The 18,641-nt window shown below is 45.9% G+C and overlaps 1 protein-coding gene and 1 long non-coding RNA gene across 2 annotated transcripts in view; one reads left to right on the top strand and one right to left on the bottom strand.

Annotated features, from left to right (window-relative positions):
- LOC115289632 overlaps window positions 1–11,499 on the top strand; it is a 12,219-nt gene extending 720 nt beyond the window's left edge. Inside the window, exons 2-3 of the long non-coding RNA XR_003907729.1 lie at window positions 800–976; window positions 11,163–11,499. This is a non-coding gene — a long non-coding RNA (uncharacterized LOC115289632). The remainder of the gene's footprint in view (window positions 1–799; window positions 977–11,162) is intronic.
- The window catches only part of ATP8A2 (ATPase phospholipid transporting 8A2), a 504,492-nt gene that overhangs the window by 100,479 nt on the left and 385,372 nt on the right, over window positions 1–18,641 (bottom strand). The gene's annotated exons all lie outside the window — the stretch shown is intronic.

The following is an 18,641-nucleotide window of genomic DNA, read 5'->3' on the forward strand; positions in this document are numbered from 1 at the left end:
GGGGGGGGGGGGGGGGGGGGGGGGGGGGGGGGGGGGGGGGGGGGGGGGGGGGGGGGGGACAAGATGGAAGAGGCGGAAAGGGGACCCAGGGCAGCACCGCCTCACGGAAACCTCTCCAGTGCCCTTCAGGGAAGGAGAAGGCGAGAGGCCGATGCGGTGTGCCAGCATGCACAGGAGAACCAGAATGGGGACGGGCACAGGGTCCACAGCAGCTGGTGACCTTCAGATTCAGAATCAGTGCTTACCAGTGGAGGAGGGCCAAGTGGCAGAAGGAACTGCAGGTGGCGGTCAGCAAAGGGAAGGCAGGACTTCTTACTTAACTGTTCTTATTTTTTAAATGATAAGAGAGACCAAAATATTAAAAGAAGGAGAGAGAGAGATGGAGACAGAGATAAGAGAGACAGAGAGATGAGAGAGAGCACTGAATGGGAATTAAAACAGAATCAAGGTTCTCCAAGCAGTGATGGCAGAGAGTCAAGGAACAGGAAGAAAAGTTAAATCTGGAGAGGAAGAGAAAATCTTGTCTGTTTAGAAATGAGTATGTGAGGTACCTGGTTAAGCATCCAACTTCAGCTCAGGTCATGATCTCACGGTTTGTGAGTTCGAGCCCTGCATCAGGCTCTGTGCTGACAGCTCAGAGCCTGGAGCCTCCTTCAGATTCTGTGTCTCCCCCTCTCTCTGCCCCTCCCATGCTCATGCTCTGTTTCTCTCTCAATAATAAATAAAAATGTTAAAAAAATTTAGAAATGAGTACATAAGCGATAACACTGAGAAAATCTTCTTTAAAAATTTTTTTAAGTGGTCGTCTGCTGGAAGAGAGAGTAGAGACTAAACTGGGGGCAAGAGAAGGAGAGTGACTGCAATAACAGAACGGGACCAAGGGCCCAGGACTGGACCCACATGTCTGCTTAGATGTACCTGTGTGTATATATCTGTGCAGGTGTTCAGTACTGAATACTCAAGAAAACCCGAAAAGGTAACTCACATTATTGAGATACTTTATGTTTGGATGCATGGGAAGAACTGTGTCTAATAACTTGCTAGATGTTGGGGACAAAGCAAAGGATGTCCCTGTAATCTTTTTGTAGTTTAGAGTCTAATGAGGAGCAGCCCAATTTTTTTTTTAAGTTTCATTCATTTACATAATCTCTACACCCAACATGGGGCTCGAACTCACAACCGCAAGATCAAGAGTCTCATGCTCTTCCGACTGAGCTAGTCAGGCACCCCAAGGCGCCTCAAGGCCAATTCTAACAGAGTAGGACATGGGGAGGATAGACAACGTGACCTTTAATTATTGGGATGGTCGTGGAGAAATGAGGGTATAAAGGGAAATGTTATTTAACCACTGACATTTGAATCAAAACTTTAACCACAAGCAAGTCATCAGAGAGTAGGGCACTGTAAGCAGAGAAAAGACACAAGAAGCATGTGAGTGATGCAGGCTGGAAAGTCCCGCAGGGGTCGAACTAGCACAGGGTCTTGGCTGTCACCTCGAGGAGTTTGGGCACGACCCCACAGGAAAACGGAGAGCACTTGAGGGTTTGAAGCTGGGGTCATCTGTGGCTTAAGAAATCTCTCTGGCCACAGTGGTTCCCAACCTGGGACATGGGAAAATACCAACTTCTGAACCTCCCGCCTTCAGGTTCTGATTCAATAGGTCTGAGGTAGAATTTTGCACAACAGTATTTTTAAACGCTCCCCAGACAATTCTCATTCATTTATTTTGAAACTATCTATTTACTTCCTATTATTTTAAGCTGAGAACTCAACAGGGAATGAAACAAAAATTGCCGACTCACAGACCTTTTTTGCGTGAGAAGACAAATTGAAGACATATGTACGCTGTATGGTGTTTCAGAAGGTGGGGCAGAGCTAGGAGTAAGAAGCATGGAAAGAGCGATAAGGTGTTGCACAGTGTGTACACTGTGGTTGTTGAGGATTTGAGTAAGGACCTGGAAGGGGTGACAGTGCCAGGTCACTGATTTCTGAGGAAGAGCGCTTTCAGCAAAGGGACCAGCGAGCTCACAAGCCTGAGGCTTGGGCAGTTGAATGACGAGACCAGAGTGGTAGAGAAGAATGTGCGAGGAGGTCAGTTGCGGCAGGTGGTCAGGAATAGCCTTCTAGACCATGACAAGGACTCACTCTGAATGAGGCGGGAGGCCACTGGAGGCTTCTGATAGGGGACTGACACGAGCCATTCAGGTGCTGAAAGGATCATTCAGGTGGCTGTGACGAGAACAGATTTTGAGGGGCCAGGACAGAAGGAGGGACACCGCGGGGGTAGCGGTGGGGTTGGTGGGAAGCAATGGAGATGGGACACATCTTGTAGGAGGGCTGAAGTGAAGGAATGGAGACAGAAGCAGAGGCCAGACCAGTCATGAGGTCACTGCTATGGCTGGGGTGGAAAATGACAAGGGTGGTAGGAAGGGAAGGTCAGTCAGAAAGCACATCAGGGTGAACGCTGCCCTGCTTGAGGACCCCTTGCACCGAGGGTGACAGGTCAAGCATGAGTGCCGAGGTCCTGGTTTGCGTTGCCTGAAACCAAGACTGTGGTTACAGCAAGAGAAATGGTTTCAGTTCTGCTGTGCCCCTCCCCCCACCCCCACCCCAGGCACGCATGCAGGTGCGAATGTGTGTATGTGTGTGTGGCAGGTGTATAAAGTTAGTTCATAATTTGATACGTTGGTTTTGAGAGGCCTAGAGACCAGGAGACATTTAGGAGGAAATGGCTAGTCAGAAAAAGCTGGGAATTCATTCCATCAGTGTGGGCCTGAGGCTCGGGAGGAGGTCTGAACTGGACAAGGAACTGGGGTCACTGTCTAAGAACAGTGGCTGAAAGCATGGGAACAAATAGAGGGACACAAGACACTGAAGACAAGCACCTGGGACATCAACTTTCAAGGGTAGATGGAGGAAGAGGAGCTTTTTTAAAAAATTTATTTTGAGAGAGAGCATGTGTGTGCGTGTACAGGGGAGGAGCAGAGCAAGAGGGGGAGAGAGACTCCCAAGCAGGCTCCACACTGTCAGCACAGAGCCTGACGTGGGGCTTGAACACATGAACTGTGAGATCATGACCTGAGCTGAAATCAAGAGTCGGACGCTAACTGACTGAGCCACCCAGGCGCTCGGAGAGGGCCTTTGTTTTTTAGCGTGATGCAAAATGTTTACAGAGGAACATGCACAGACACTGGAAAATCTTTTTATGGATACTATACAGCTATGATGTGACAAAGTATTTCAAATAAATGATTACGAATGATTACTTCAAATACTCGTGATCCAAAAAGAAGTATCTAGATGCATAGGGTTTATTCTTTGCACACCAGATATGGGAAACCCTGTGGATAGAAGCTGGATTTCCTATTTCAAAAATGCTGGTCATTCGAACAAATAATTCAATCTGCTTGTACAGAGTAACGTCCAATGTTCTCCAAAGCTTTGGGGAGGGGAGTAAATATATTACTGAAGCTTCATTGCCAGAGAACGGAAGGAAGGAAGGCAGGAAGGAAGAAATGGAGGGAGAGAAAAGAAAAAAAAGAGAAAGCAAAAGAAAATAAAAGAAAAACAAAAAGCCACATATACTATTAGCATCTATCTCTATGGGAGATGATATCTTCATGCTGGAATTGGCATCTGCCATTTGAAATGCGGGGATGAGGGTGGGAAAAATGGCTTCCTATAGATCTCGAGCAATCTTCCCTTCCTGCTCAGGGAACTTCTTCATTGTCCTTTTTTTAAACCCTATGCTCTCATTTCATTTGATTGCCAAGAATCTTTTATTTTGTTATCCTTTCCCTTAAATACTAGTTACTTAAAAGAGGCCTAATCTGCATTATTGTAATGAAATTATTGTGAATTATCTTTACTTAGGAACCTTCCAGTTTGGTAGACCAGCTGGTATTTATACGCTTGTACATACGATATTTTCATTCAAACTGTCTTGAGAGGCATGTTTAAAAAGCGCTGTTCCCCAGAGCACCCAGTGACGGGCGAGTGTCGCACTGCAGTGATCATTTACAAATAATCACGTGTCCTGTTTGAAGACAGTTTCCCAGCTAATAGGCTGTGGAGTGACTGCAGCTCAGCTAACAGGCTCAAGAGTGAAATCTAAGCTAAGTCTGAAACCTCAGCCCTCCGTGGTAGTTTCTGCGGGATCGATGACAATTTAAGGCATGCCTCTTCACTCCTCCCACAAACTGACCTCTATTCCTACTCTGTTTCTAAAATTTGCATAGGAAAGTAATGGAAAAAAAATCATTAAAAATTTAAATGTGTCCTTTCTAGTTGATTTGGTTTCCTCTAGACATCACATTTTAAATTATGTGTATATATAATACAACTATGAATTTGTATTCATAGCTATGATAAATTTTTAGATTAAAAAATGTATCTGCTGAATATAAAATTTAACTCCTTTAAAGGCACACACAGGCATATAGCACTTCTCAGCTCCAAGTACGATGGGATTTCTCTTTTTTCTTTTTCTTTTGCACGCACACAGAAGCTACTGGAGCTCCTTAGGAAAACTTCCCCAATTCTACAAAACTCCTAAGGCCCTTTCGGTTTGGTCCATTTTCCCTTTATCCTCCTCTTCAAACTAGCCCTTAGCTTCTGTTATCCCAAATTCTACCTACAAAATGCCATGGCCCAATGCCACTCACCAGCCATGTCTGGCGGGACCCAGGAGTGTCTCCTCCCAGGTCTGGTGTTTTCAGGAACGCTCATCAGCCCACTTCAGATAGCCCCTGTGCAATCCCAGCACTGGCTCTCCTGCCCTGTTGCCCTTGGCCCCTCTGCTTCTCCCTTCTTCACTACACCCGTGGGACTCACTGGGTCCACCTCCAAACACAAGGCTAACTCTACTCCCCATCTGACTCCAACATGGTCATGCCTCAGACACTGTCCTACACGAAACAGAGAGTTAGCCATTTTTCTTACTTAGACCCCCAACTCCACAAAGACTCATGGATTCTCCTGCTTCTTCTGGGTACTTCCTACATTAGCAGCTAGCAGGGCCAGGACAGAGGAGTTGATTTCCCCCATCAACCCCCTCCTCTCTCAGTGTTTCCTGTTTTGCTAAACAGCACCACACTGTCTCCCTCTTGCTCTGATAAAATATCTAGGGAGCATCTTGGATCCTTCCCCTTCTCCAAGCCTCTCCTGCAATCCCTGTGCAAGCTCTACGGGTCCTGAATACATTTCTCTCACTTCCACCACTGCACTCCAAGTTCTCACCATCAAACCTGAACTGTCAGAGGCCTCCCTGCTTCCATTCTTTCCACTGAGCTATCTACTTCCTACATGGCAGCGAGGTGACCTTCTAAAAATGTACATCAGGTCAGATAATTTTCCTGCTTAAAACTCTTCAGAGACTTTCTATCCCATCTAGAGTAAGATCCAAGTTTCTTATTCTGTTTTTTATAAAGGCCCCCATGTTCTGGCCAATGCTCACCTCATGCTCTCACTGCCTACTACTCTCCCCAGTTCCCACTACAACCAAACCGACCTCTGATCTGTTCTTGGAACACACCCTTCTCTGCACCTTCTCACCGGCTCCTTTTCTCCCACCTTGGGCACCGTGGGCTTTGGCTTCTCAGTCCGATCCTAGCCAAGATGGCAGCTCCCCCGAGATCCCCCATTACTGCTATCTGAAGGAAGCACGCAGCCGCTTGTAATTCTCTGCGTAATCGTGACAGCCTTTCCCCCTCCTGTTTATATATTATTGGTTCCTGCCTCACATCACCAGGACGGAAGCTCCGGGACAACAGGGCCCCTTAATCTTCATCCTGGTTGTGTCTCAGGTCCTACAAAGTATCCGATATATCACAGACACAAGTGAATTTGTGCTGAATGGCTGCATAGAGAGTTTTTTACCAAAAACGGCTCCTGAACCATTTCTGACAGGTTGATGCTATGAACTGAGGAGAATCCTGTAATAAGAGCCATTTACCAAGCGAATATCATAGGGACGTTACCACTGTTATGTGTGAGCTCACAAGATCCTCAACAAACTGGGTTCCAAATCCTCCATAAGACGTGCTCAGGAGGTTGTCGTGGCATGCCACACAGCAAGGGGCAGCTTTCCAGTGGCTGCAACGGTGGCCCCTCTTCTGCAGACAGGCTCTCGCTGGCACACTGGTGGGCCATCCCAGAGGTGTCTTGGCTCTACGGAGCTGCAGCATTCAGATGAGGAGCTGGGGAAAGTATGCATCGTGCTCTCCCGCAACAGCCTTTCCTGGAGCTACACGAAGGCCATGTCTGATCAAGATGTCCAACCTCTTTGATGGAAACAGTCCCAAACCCAGGCCTGTCTGATATTAACTACCACTTAATACTTAGGGCTGGCATTCAATGCTTTCATCCCTGGGTACTGTTTGAAGAACACTTTCCATTAGGAGCCATTTAATGATCTAGCCCTCATTTACGAAAAAAAATATATAGCTTATTGTCAAGTTGGTTTCCATAGAACACCCAGTGCTCATCCCAAAAAGTGCCCTCCTCCATGCCCATCACCCATTTTCCCCTCTCCCCCAGCCTCATCAACCCTCAGTTTGTTCTCAGTATTTAAGAGTCTCTTATGGTTTGCCTCCCTCCCTCTCCTTAACTATTCTTCCCCCTTCCCTCCCCCATGGTCCTCTGTTAAGTTTCTCCTGTTCCACATATGAGTGAAAACATATGTTATCTGTCCTTCTCTGCCTTATTTCACTTAGCATAACACCCTTGAGTTCCATCCACATTGCTGCAAAATGGCCAGATTTCATTCTTTCTCATTGCCATGTAGTACTCAATTGTATAGAAAAACCACATCTTCTTGATCCATTCAGCAGTCGATGGACATTTGGGCTCTTTCTGTAATTTGGCTATTGTTGAAAATGCTGCTATGATCATTGGGGTATATGCGCCCCTATGGATCAGCGCTCCTGTATCCCTTGTCTAGCCCTCATTTTTATGCAAAGAAACAACCAGCACACAAAATAACACCTCTGTGCTTCACACAAAGGCAACCTAGCTTGTGACCCTGTCCAAGTCACCTGTGGCATTGAATGCACCATTGTGGAGGAAAGGGGAGCTCAGAGCCCTCGAGGAGAGAGATCTCTGCACCATGCACACACAGGACTTGCCTGAGTACCCAGCAACACAGGTGGAAGGAAGAAGAAAAGTCACTAAGGGATCCATGTGTGAAAAAAAGAAAATGTCTGTTGCTGTTTCCATTGCCTTTATTTTCCACAGGTATCGAGAAAATTCCACCCCAAAAGCCAAAATGAGTATCTCAGAACCAAAGAGATGCCACACCAGGTCAAGATGGGCTCTGCATGGTAGACACCCAATCCAACATACCCTACTAATAAAAATAGTACAAAGACTTAAAAAAGCCATACACCTCCATTCTTTGGAAAGACGTGAAGCCTCAAAATCAAGCAAACAAAAACAGACCACCAGTTCAAAATCGGTGTTGATCTGCTACCTTGGGATTTTTATTTCATTATGTCTTTCTGCTCTTTTTTCCTTTTCCCAGCAGGAGACACCTTGAACTGACATGAAGATACACTCGCACACTGAAGGACAGAGCCAAAGACAGCATTCCCTCCACAGCTAGAACCCACCACAGAGAGCCACGGAGGCCAATTATAGATATGTAGTTCTCAACTCCTAGGGATAATGGTGGGTAGCGGCAGGGATCAGATGGCTCAGATCCAAGAAGCAACCCAATTTCACTCTATTCTGAACTCTGTAGGCTTCTAACATGATCATTTTTGAGTGATGCAACTTGGCCTGGAAGAAACTTCAAATATACTTTGAAGGAAGCCACAGGTTTTCTTGAATGAGAGCCACGCACAGGATCTATTAAGCCACGTTTTTCATGACATAAAAGTAAATCTCAAAGACAACATAGCTTGTGTTTTCAAGTTCACTCTTTGGCTTTGCTAAGTCGAATGAGGAAGAGAAGCAGGATATGTTCTCAGGCAATGGGAGTCCATTTCCCCTTCCCAGCCCGTCGCACAGCGCCAACGCCCTGTATCACTGCACACTTTCCACTGCGGAACTCTGCTGAGTTGTCAAAATGGGTTCCGGGTTGTAACTTGGCAAACATGACTTAACCTGAGAGAAATGCCTTAAAACAAATTTTCATAACATCTGCCATGTCATTTTTAAGCAATACCTTCTGTTTCCACAGAACGTAAACACAGCTTTGTTTTTAAAAGCTAAATTTCATAGGACTTTCTGCAGCTCTATGGTATATTCACTTCTGGCAATGAAAGTCTCCCGTGAGAGGGGAAGAAGAGGAGATTCCCAAGTGTTTTAACATTTCTGCTCCATGGACTTAGGTTCAAAACCAGTCAGCCCCACAAGAGTCAAGCAAAAAAAAAAGTATTCTGCAAAGTGTCATCTCAATCACCCAAATGTACTTCTTCTATAAGAAGTCTGATAGGTAGAGCTAAAAATACACCAATTGTGAGGGTGGTCTACGGATCACCCTGACAGAAGTATAACTAGGTATTGGGGAGAGGAAATACCTGTACTCGTTCTTCTGCTACGTCCTTGAGCGTTATTTCCTTAGAATGAAAATCACAGAACTGAACGCAGAAATTAAGAAATTTTACTGTCATGAGCATGTTTTTCATCTAACATATACCATTACCAGGCAGTCTGTTAGGTATTTAAAGAAATACAGAAGATGAAAAGATACATCTCTATTTTCAAAGTAAATCAAGTTGTCAGCAACTATAAGGTGTTGGCCTAAAGATATACAGTTGGGAATCGGTTGTTTTTTAGCTGGAATTGAAGCATTTGGCATATATGATGTGACATGGGGAGAAATTTTTTAAAAAGGTGAATAAAGAATCCATCAGACTAGTTACAGGTAAAGGGATAGACCATGACGTAGGACAGATCAATGAGATGCAGTGAAGTCACAGTCAGGAGAGACAGGAAAGGGTTATGTTTCAGAAGCCAAAAGACAGAAGCAATGAGTGGTGAGTGTTGCCAGGAGATCAACCACTAAGAAGGTGAAGAAAAGGTTACTGAATTAAGGAGGAAGGATGTGAAACTGGTATTGATCATATCCAACAGGAAAAGAGCTAAGGTTTGCATAAAAAACCCATGCTGAGCCTAAAATAATAGTCCTCCTTAAAGAATATTTTATTAATCTGCCATTGAGCCTCGGGCAAGTGTGAAGAGAGTTATGATCAGACCACATCTCGAAGACATTTTTTTAAAAAAAGTGAAATTGTTCCTTAAAGAGTCCTGTAGCCAAGACCCAGTGGGGGTGGGGAGGGTTGAGGAAGGTGTGGAAGGTGACTTAAACAAAACTTATTAATACAATTCTTTGCCCAGGGGATTTTCAACTTCCTGAAGTCTTAAGACCTTTTAATATTTAAAAAAAATCTTTTAATTTATACATAGGACAAATGACGAAACAAAAATTTAATAGCAATGCATAGACACTGGTCTTTGCTGGGAAATGGGGAAGATCAGAATTGAAGCACCAAGTCAAACAACAACAAAACAGGAAAACAAATTATTGTCTGAAGAGGGTATACAAGTAGTACCTAATTATTTCTCAAAAGGGAGGCTCCCTTAGGTGGTGGAATTTAAATTGTTTGGTTCCCGACAATAGTCCCTGAGAGGTCACAGAAAAAAATGTCATATTAAAGTGAAGAAAAAGAAAACTTCGGAAGTGGTATTTTCACATAAGATTAAACATACGCAAAGAAATGCACCTATTCCAGCACAATGCCCACCTACATGACCGACCCCGTGGGCCTGCACACTTTGGAATGCCCTGGTTGAACAGCCCAGCCCCCACCCACACTCAGAGGCCCGGCGTGGGCCAAGCACAGCGACCCTTCCGACTAAGTTCTGCACACAATGCCCATATGTTTTTAGCCCTTTCGTTTTTAGTGTTTTCTAAGCTTGATTTAAAAAAAAGGCATTTTCCTAGTCCATTAAAAAAAAAAAAGACATTTTCAGGCGCCTGGGTGGCTCAGTCAGTTAAGCATCTGACTTTGGCTCAGGTCATGATCTCACGGTCCATGGGTTTGAGGGCTATGTCTGGCTCTGTGCTGATGGCTCAGATCTTCCCCAACCCTGCTTGTACTCTCTCTCTCTCAAAAATGAATAAAAGTTTAAAAAAATTTTTTTTAAGACATTTTCCTCATCCGTTTCAGAAAGTTTATACAAAATATCTATGGGCACATTTAAAAAATTCTTGAATGTGGAAAACTGGGAGGTTCTAAATTCTTAGTCTGGGTACTGTTTGGTCCTAATGTAAAATCTGAGACTGGGAATTTTACAGCAGCTCAAAGCCATTTCACTTTTTAAAGAGAAAACAAGACTGAATTATTCAGGCGGCCTTCACAGAGTGACCAGTGTCCTTGGTCTAGTTAACGCGCCTACTTGAGGCGAGCAGAAAGCTGTTTACCAACGTGGGAGGTGCCAGTTTTCCCCAGGGGCTCAAGGCTCTGTTTTATTATATTTTTTAATCTCTTTGCCCACTTACCCTGGCAATAGCATCTACTCCCATGACTCTACCATCCAAACAGTGGCCATTTCCAAGTCAGTATATTAACATAAATGTTTTAGAGGTTTGTTTTTTAAGACTACTCAATGCATAAGCAGCAATGGAAACATTTATTGAAAAGCATTTTACTGAGATTCAGACGCATATGGCTGTACTTCCTGATACTCTGTTAAAAAGAAAAGCAAACTAAAAAAGCAAACTAGGAAGCTTCAATCGACAAAGCAAAACTTAAGAAGCAGAGTTACTAAAAATGAAGCTTTCCCCACCATCCACCACATCAAGCTCAGTGAGTGGAACAGGAGACTCTTGATCTCAGGGTTGTGGGTTCAAGCCCCACCCGGTTGGGTAGAGATGACTTAAAAACAAAATCTTAAAAAAAATAAGTGAAGCCTTCCCAGGGCAGATGGGCAGCGAGTTCATATCTCAGGGGGCTGCATGGGGAGGCTTTGCTTTCATTTGTTGATGCCTTCTCTCTCCGCTCGATGGAATTTATTATTAATGAAAGTTGGATTGGGGAAAGACGTTTCTCCTTACACACTTGTCATATCTTTAAATGGAAGCCTTTTATCGAAGTAAAGAGCCAATGACAACGCACACACATCACAAGTGTACATCTCAAATGATGTTTCATTTTCAGGAGACTACCTGGACACAGCACTCGGATAAAAACCCAGACCCAAATCCAACCACCCAGAAGCTTGGCAGAGACCTCCCATACCCGTCCTCCCTCCGCTCGGGTGTAACTTCCCTCCAGAACTCTAAACCCCATAAATCGGTTCTGCACGTTTTTGAGCTTTCCACAAATGTCATCGCACAGCGAGCCCTCTTGGACATTACGCACAGCTGGCTCCCATATGGAAAGATGTTCTGGGTCAGCTACTTGACAAGGTGTCGCCAACATGTGGAAGTTGATTCCCGTCCTCTTGGTAAATTCGGTTCTAGAACGGACAGCCAGCAATACCTCGTACCTGAAGCCCATGGAACACAGAGGGGCTAGAATCTAGAAGCCTCGTCATATTTTTCTCATTCTCATGCCTTTTTTTGTGGCTGTGACACTCTGCTTGTCCCTCTGGAGAAGGCCCCGGGTCTCAGAACGTTTTTCCTCTGTGCCACTCAACAGCTACCAGATGGCATGGAGGCTCTGGGCTGCCGCTTGGCACAGACTTCTTTGGCAAGGCCGAGGAGGGGGTGTGCCCCACGGGGTTGAGTCCTCAGGCCCTTTCCCCTCTTGCTGCTGCTGCTGAGCACATGTGGGCACATGAGGCGTCAGCTGTGTTTCAGGCCTCGAGTCTGGAATTAGTGACCTGTTTACAAAAGGCAGACTGCATTTGCAGATGTGACAAGAAATAGGGAAACCAACAGGGTGGACAACACATGACGGGCACTGTATATAAAACAGAGGCACAGAATCCCTTTCTAATTACACAACACACAAGACATGTGCAGTCAAATCCGACAAGAGCCAAAGGCCACCATTTCCATGCTGAGAGTCTTCCAGAAAAGAAGCTAATTTAGATTTATGAACTAATCCAGACGACAAATGCTTTATTCTACCATCAGCACCCCGACATCTCCACTTCTGCTGTGGAGGTGGGAGACCATATCAGGTGATTTGGAAATCTCAAGTGTCATTATTATTTTTTTATGTTTATTCACTTTTTGAGAGATCAAGAAAGACAGAGGGCCAGCAGGGGAAGGGCAGAGAGAGAGGCAGACACAGAACTGGAAGCAGCTCCAGGCTCTGAGCTGTCAACATGGAGCCCGACATGGGCCCCGAACCCACAAACCGTGAGATCATGACTTGAGCCTACATCAGACGGAAGTTCAACTGACTGAGCAACCCAGGTGCCCAAGTGTCATTACTGATCAGTTACGGGTTCCAAAAAACATATCTCTTATCTAAGAGATGACAGAACATTGTCAGCCAATTTTAGAACTACCTGCTGTCATATTCTCAGAGGAAAAAAACTTCCTTCAAACCAAATGCAGCTTTCCAACAATGGCGGGTGAGCAGGGATAGCTTGCAGTGTGCTACTCTGGAAGCCTGCCCTCTTCATTCAGTTATTTTTCCCACATCCTCTTCCTTAGGGTTTTCTTCAGTTTCTCTCAGGAATCTTGAACCTGCAATTCCCTTTGCTTCTCTTTGAAACATCCCTTCCTGCAACAGGCATCCTGCTTATTACGAGTTAATATCGGATTATTAGAGGGCAAAAGAACTGTGTGGGTCTAGGTAAATAAACATAGCATTATGGAGTCATGCCTGGAAACAATCCCTGGGACTCAGTAGAAGGCCGATGCTACAAGAGAAAAAAAAAATACCCCGACTCTACCAATACCCTTCCCTGATCCATTTCCCCTCCTATCTGGTTGTGACTGCTTTAGTGTAAGACAAACAAGATGAACAGAACTAACAGGAAGAGAACAGCATCATGGGAAACAGTGGGACACTAGGATTCCTCTCGGTAGGGACGGATCTACTCAGGCTCTCGCTGGCTCTACCACCCGCCACCCTTTTTTTCTGTTAATGAGCTGGCAAAGGCAAGCGATACTTCTCGGAAATTACCAGACCCAGTATTTAGCTTTTCTGTTCCCTTCTTTAAGGAACATGCCCCTCCTGCCAGGTGGAAGGATAGAAGGATGGCCAGAGAGAAGGGCAGAGCCCGGGATAGAGACAGAGGAGAAAAGAGGCAAATGAAAGGAGGCTGTGCTATAGGTTGGGATGAGGAAGGGAATCTTGGGCAAAGCAGGAAGTGGAAGCAAGAAAGGGGGAGGGTGGCTCCCTCCCGTGTCCTTGCTGCAAAGACCAGGGCCCAGGAGGGACAGAAAGGCCAAGGCCACAGTGCCCGGCCCCCCTTTCATCTCCATAGAAAGTTCTCTTGGTCTCGTGGAGTAAACAGTCAGCAGAGCAGGGAGAGGAGTATGAGCAGACAGAAGAGGCAAGGAAGAAGGGTCCCAGGGATGTGAGAAAGTTCAAGGGCAGAGGTCAACAGGTGAGAGAGAAGCAGAGGCAGTAGGGAAATCGAGTTCTGTTCACCCGGCTGCTCTGACGTGGGCCCCATTCCTCAAACGTCGGGCTTTTCAAAGCATGCTCAGGACTTACTCAGGCCAAGCTAAGGAGCAAGAACTTGGAGGTGAAAGGAGCCAGATCACCTGAGGAAACACCAACAGAGACAGGGCTCACCCAGTTGGAGACCCCCCTCCCTTCCCAAGGAAGCAGACTTGAAGCATAAGCCAAGGCAGACACTGATTTTAATTTTAGAATTATCTTCTTGCTTCCTTGCTCGCCTGCTTTATGAGAGCCTGCTAATGAGCAAAAAAGGCTAGAAGAGACAGGCAGGAAAAGAGAGTGGGAGCAGAAGCAGAGGAATGGCACTTCTCCACAAATAAATCAGTCCCCGAATACCAGGGAGTTGGGAGTGTGGGTGATGAGTGACAGAGAGCGAAATCCCTAGATGATTTTCCCCCCTGCAACACTGTTCAACTGCCATCCTCCACCCCCAAGGACGGATGTGATCTCTGGAGTCCCTTTGCGACACCGCTGTGGTGGCCACGGAGCAGAGGCTGACCCGACACTGATTGCTGAAGGCCGCCATGGAGGTGGGCATGCACAGCAGGCAGCAGCGAGATGCCTGCAGCCCTTTGATGAACCATTCTTAGTGCCATGTTGTGGAAGTTAGAATACCGAGGGTGGGCTTGAGGGAGGGGCCTGGAGAGCTTGATTTCTCATGGTGTTTTCTGCCTCCACTCCCTCCCCCACCCCAAGGGAAAGGCCAATGCGCCCAAAAGCAAGGAAGTAACTAGGAGTCAAAACTTCCTTTGCTTCCTGTCACTCTTGGCCAGAGCTTAAATCCAGTCCTAAGCTGCAAGCAAGGCTGTCAATCCAGGCCTCAATGACTTTCAAGATTTTTCTTGGTGTCCCCTTGACTTATGCAGGCTGCACCCATGTTCATGGGCGTTCCATGAGGGTACCACAGACCAAGGGGGCTGTCCCAGTTGACCTGTAGTGGCCTCTAGGGGAGGACTCTTCTCTAGCCTTTTAAGGCAGAAGGGATAAAGCCAAGAGGCAAGGGGCTCTCCACGCTTCCCCAGAATGCCACTCAGCATTGGCAGAGCGCGATCACCTGTAGGTCCCCCTGCAGAACCAGAGCAAGGCACATGACTGGAGTCACCAGCCCATCAGCGTCAAGAGGAACTAATTACTGTTCACTGAGGGCCTCATTTATGCCAGTCCCTTCTCTGGGATTTCTTTTTTGGTTTTTGGATGCTTATTTATTTTTTGAGAGCCGCTTAACTGATGGAGCCACCCCGGTGCCTCCCTTCTCTAATTTCTCACAATCCAGTGAGCGAGAGACTTATGTACACATTTGTCTGTAATAATAAAACATGTCTTTTTCATGGGAAAACGATGCAGAGGGCTCTAAGAGCTTGGAGAAGGCACACGGCATGCAGGGAAGGTTCACAGAGAAGGTGCTCCTGTGCATTGAGGGGTGAAAGGCTGGTGTTAGGGGTCCCCAAGGCAGCCTGAGGTCAAATCCTGGGCCCCCTCCTGACCACGTGACCATGGGTAGGTGCCGTAACTTTACCAGGTTTCATGTCTATCAAATAGGAATTGTGCTGAAGATTAAATCCATAAAGCCCTCACTCAAGAGCCCGGCACTCAGTGAGCTGTTCTTACCATCATTAGCATCAGGCTAAGCACAGAGGCATTAAGGAAAACATTTCTAGATAACATTAAAGACCAGGACTCTCCACAGTATAGCCATCCCCTCAGGGAATAGGGACACAGGACTTGTGGCTAATTTTTAAGCCGGGAAGCAGATGTCTCTTTGGAATAAATAACATTCAATGAGCTCCTAAAAATGACAGTGTGCAAACCATCTTTTAATGGTTAGGCAAGCATCTTCACTCAGCATGCCACATGGGGGTTAATAAATATTAACTAGAGATGATTGCTCAGCCCTCCAAACGGTTACTGAACACGGAGTGCCAAAACTCAGGCCCACAAATGTCTTCCAGGTTTCTGGAACACAGGAGTTGCTTTTAACCTGGAGGACCCTATTTTCTCTTCCCCGTTTCTCACGGACTCAGTGTTGTAGGGAAAATGTGGATGGGAAATGCTGACAGGCTGCGCAGGACTGTGGCACTGCGTTTTTCTTCTAACCCCTTTGCAGATCTGATCTGCATTGCTTTTAAAAAGGAGGAGGGAACAGTCAAGCAAGCTTAATTGTTTCAAATAATTAAGATTTTATCTAGGCTAGTACAACCTCTCCTGTTCCACTTGGTTTGGCACTTAACTCTGTGTTTAGAATGTCCCTAACATGATAAAGATATTGCCACTGGGCCCGTCGCGACCTCGTGGTTGCGGGGTGAACGGACTGGCCCCCGAGCTCCGGCCTGAGCCCTGCAGGAAACACAACCATACAGCCACCAGCATTTATTTACACACATTCCTGCCGCAAATTGAATTAATGAGCATAATTTAACTCAGGCAACGTCCTTCCCCGGCCCTCTGTCCTCTGCCCCACTGGTCAGCCTGTTTTCTCCCGCATGCCCTCCCATGGAGATCTTGCTGGAAAGGATGTGGGCACTCTGCTTGCATGGACAGAACTCAGGATGTCTCCACCTTTAACGTTCTATGGACCATGGGGGGCTCAGGTTAAGATGCACAGTCTGGTGTAGCAGCTCTGCACTGGGGTCTGAGATGGAGCATGGGAACAAGCCTTCTCTCTCTGGTGATCCTGAGGCTACCTGGCTGGGGGCCACGCTTGGAGGAGCAGGGTTACTGAAGGACTCACCTGCACTGAATATGAATATAAGAAGCCATGACCTCAGTGAGTAATTGAAAAGTGAATGCTAACTTCTGATCAGTCTGGTGTAATGCAAGGTTGACCAGGAACATCCCCACAGGGATCTGTTTGCTTTGTCTACCCTGGCCATGGGTGCACAGAGAAAACAGAGTTAAGTCCAACCGCAAGTCCCATTAACTCCTAAACACAGTCCTTACACAAACTCCAAATCGAGGAGCTAAAGAAAGTGTGGAATCAGAATTCTGGGACCCTTAACTTTTACACAAAATGCCAAAGTAACCCCACCTATGAAACTTCCAGCGTGGATGTGGTGAGAGGCAGGAGGTCTGTTTATTGCATTGGGCAGACCAGCGAGGAATTTCCTGCCCTCGAATGCCAAAGTCGGAGTGCAAGGAACGTCCTCTGAAGTGTGTGTATTGAGAGCAGCAGCTCCCCTGTGCACTTACACATTGTACACCTTTGCCAGTGATCCCTGGCAAAAATCCTCCCAGATTCTATCCAGGGTGGAAAAGGATTAAAAGGAGGAGAAAAACCTTCTCCCTGAAACAAAAGAAAGTAAATGAATGTTTAAAACCACTATCGATGGACTAGATTTTGTTCTTCCTGGACACAAAAACATGTAATACCTCCAGCAATAAATCTCCTTAACCTTGGACCCAAAACTGTTTGCCTGGGTCCACACAACGCCCTATTTGGCTGCTTCAATAGAAAAAGGCTTTCAGGTTGAATTTTGCCCAGAAAAGTCAATTTGGCAAAAAAATTTTTTTGAGGAAAGATTGAATTTATCACGAAACATTTTTCACCAAGAACCCACTAAAATGAGCCACCTTTTTACCCAAACCACAAAGACTGCAAATTCCTTTACCAGAGAAGTTGGGTCTCTCTGTTGAAAAGATTAACCTCTGCTGAATAGCTTTTAGGGGCATGCAGGGATAGATGAGGTGGTGTTTTCCACCTGGGGGTAAATAACTTGTGGCGACAAATAGTTACCTCCTGGGAGAAGAAAAATGGAAGCGTGTCAATACTCCTTCCTTGCTGTATATGTTCTTCCAGCAGATTTACATGAATTCACTCAAGTGTGTTCGAGAAAGAGCCTCACAATGCCTCAATTCTGCTGCAAAACCAAAGTTCATCGGAAACTTTCCATCACCACTTTAGAGCCTTACTTTGGGATTATAAACGGGGTAGCAACTTGCGTTGCTTTTGGTAACTAATTTGCTCAAGCTGAAACTGCCCTGGTGTTCTAATTAATATGACAAAATAATGCCAATCATGTTGTTTCTCTTCTCTTGTTTTGGTCGCCCCTGACTTGACGGTATCCTGAGAAAACAAAGAAATTACACTCTTTCAGCTGATGAACGTTGAGCTATTTCACATGAAGCCAGTGTGCCAAGAGCCAACCCACCCTCTGTGGATCAGCTATGGGATTTTCTAGACACACAAGGAAGACAAGGAAGAGGAAAATTGTCACTTGGATTGCTATAGGCAGTGGCAAGTTACAGGCAATTATCTATCTATACATCATTTATTTCTGATTTTAGGGTTATCTGAGATCTGATCAGCCATTACAATCTCTCTGTCCCAGGCCATGCCATGGATGGTTCCTCACCCTACAGCTCTGTCATGGAGGCCACCTCCTTCCCCATCTACACATTGAAGCCTACTCAGTTCAAGTCTGCCTTTCCCCAGGCTCTAGTCTTCTTTAAGTTTTCTTACGGAGAAGACCCTTGCTTTGTCTCTGCTCATTGCTGAGCAGGATATGGTGTGACTGGACTTCTCAAATGTACTCCAATGATCTGTTAAGTTGGGCAAAATTGCCTTCTCTTCGAGAGAAGTTGTTCCAGAAAAGGTCCAGGATCCTCACTCTTTCCCAAAATGGCAGCCTAATGGAAAAAGTGTTTTTCCTTTCCTGTTGCTTGTAGGAGACTGTGGGTACTGCCAGGACCGTTATAAAACACATTTGAGTCCGTTGATAATAAACCTGCGAGAAAACCATTGCAGAAAGGCAAAGGCTGGTGCAAGACAGGAGACCATCAGATGATCCTGCCTGCACTACCTCAGGATTATCTGCAGAAGTGGAGTCCAAAGTCCATCACCAGCAGAGGCACACAGATCATGGTCACAGTGCTGGGTCCTGTCCCAACCACAGCATCTCAGGGCAGCCTCCATGGTTTCTACCAGCTCTCTGAGTGAGCCTGGTTCTTGAGCCTTTCCATACATTCTGTGTCGGCATCATTTCCTACCATGTTTTCCTCTTCTGTTTCTTAAGTCAAAGCCATTTTTCTTTTTCTTTGTTCACTGCAACTGAG

Source organism: Suricata suricatta, chromosome 4, assembly GCF_006229205.1.
Source record: "Suricata suricatta isolate VVHF042 chromosome 4, meerkat_22Aug2017_6uvM2_HiC, whole genome shotgun sequence".
Lineage (NCBI taxonomy): Eukaryota > Metazoa > Chordata > Mammalia > Carnivora > Herpestidae > Suricata > Suricata suricatta.